Source organism: Schistocerca piceifrons, chromosome 4 (genome assembly GCF_021461385.2).
Source record: "Schistocerca piceifrons isolate TAMUIC-IGC-003096 chromosome 4, iqSchPice1.1, whole genome shotgun sequence".
Classification (NCBI taxonomy): domain Eukaryota; kingdom Metazoa; phylum Arthropoda; class Insecta; order Orthoptera; family Acrididae; genus Schistocerca; species Schistocerca piceifrons.
The window spans coordinates 370,669,601-370,671,437 of NC_060141.1; positions in this window are offsets into that span (position 1 = coordinate 370,669,601).

The following is a 1,837-nucleotide window of genomic DNA, read 5'->3' on the forward strand; positions in this document are numbered from 1 at the left end:
TGCATAAATAACGTGATTCAAGTCCGTTTCCCTTTGAGTTATCCCACAATTTCGATATACTATCCCAGAACATCTCAAAGATCCACACAAATATAACAAACCAATGAAAGCTCTGATCTTATCGCATGTGTTTCTTTAGCATCCCTTTCAAATAATGGTTCAAACGGCTCTGAGCACTATGCGACTTAACTACTGAGGTCATCAGTCCCCTAGAACTTAGAACTAACCTAAGGACATCACACGCATCCATGCCCGAGGCAGGATTCGAACCTGCAACTGTAGCGGTTGCTCGGTTCCAGACTGTAGCGCCTAGAACCGCACGGCCACTCCGGCCGGCAGCATCCCTTTCCCTAGAGAAGTTACCATGAACTTCACTGATGGATATATTAGTGCATGTTGCGATAATGCTTATTATGCTTTCATCCAAGAACAAATTCAGAATTTCTATTTTTGTCTTTTTTATACGAGCTTGATTTTTTGGTCCTGGCAAATGCGTAATAATATTACAAGATCTGCTTCTAAGAATGGTAGGATATTTATTTTTCCTCCGTTTAGTTATTCTATCTTTCCATAAAAGAAATGCATCCTCTTAAGTTACTTCTTCCTGTAACTCACATTCATCATTCTCTGGCACTTCTTGTTCTGTTCCTGAATTATGACCGCTTTCATGAACACAGTCCTCAATCTCTGAGTCAGCGCTATCACTGTGAGCATCTTCATCACTCAGCTCATTAAACCATTACAACCATACATTAGGATCTCTACTAAACTCTGTCCGAGGTTTTTTTTCTTTTGACATTTCTTCCACAATCTAAAAATAAAGAGAATACTAGGTAACACGGAAGGTAGCTGCAGTCAGTTTCAATAAGCCCAAATTTACGCACATGAAAGATCGATTGAATCTAGGAAAGCGACAAAGTAATACAGACTTACTTTGTTTCAGTTTGTGGTAGCAGAGCTCGCGTGAATGACAGGTGTCCTCCAGACTATAATAATGTGTAATAAACAATGTATCTTTCGTAACTGAAAGCAAACAATGATTGGAGTTAACTGCTGGAGAGTTAACAGAAAGGTACTGAAAATGGCGCTATCTCAATCCTGCCCTATCAGACAAAACTGAGCGGGAAATTCATGTGGATGACGAGTGTCATCGGCGCGAGTGACGGAGGGTTACAGGTTGTAAAATTTGAAATATTCCCAGCGAATCAACTGTGAGGAGGGGGGGGGGGTGGGAGAGGGAGAGGGGAGAGCAGAGATGCCACGGGCAGGGGAGATAGGGGGGAGGAAGGAAGGGGGATTGGAGGCCCGGGGGAAGAGGGGTGGAGGAAGGGGTGATGGGGGGAAAAGGAGAGAGAAGGGAGGGAGGGTGCCCAAAGGAAGAGAGACAGGAAGGGGGAGGGGAGGATCAAAGTTGATAGGAGGGGTAGATGGAGGGGAGGAGGACATCGTCAGGGAGGGGAGCTGGCGGAAGCCACCTTGGGAGAGGGTAAGGAGGGTGGATAGATGGAGACCGGGTGGGACGTGGGAATAAAGGCGCAGCAGCGGGCAGGGGTGGGAGAGGATGGGTGAGACAAGCGGGTGAGGAGGATCGAGTTTATGGGAGGTGACAAACACGTTCCCCGCTCCAGCTTATATAGTGCGCTGATAGTACTGTAGTACTGCCACGCATGCGTTGCAATTGCGGAGACAGAAGGGCCACACCGCCCAGCGGCAGAGCCCTCGCTGGTGCAACTGCAGTACTCAGCTGCCATCGGTATTGTCGCTGGCCGCAGCTATCGAAGTCTTCTCGCATCTTCGTCTCGAGCAATTTCGGAGATGACTGGATTCTATGCATTAT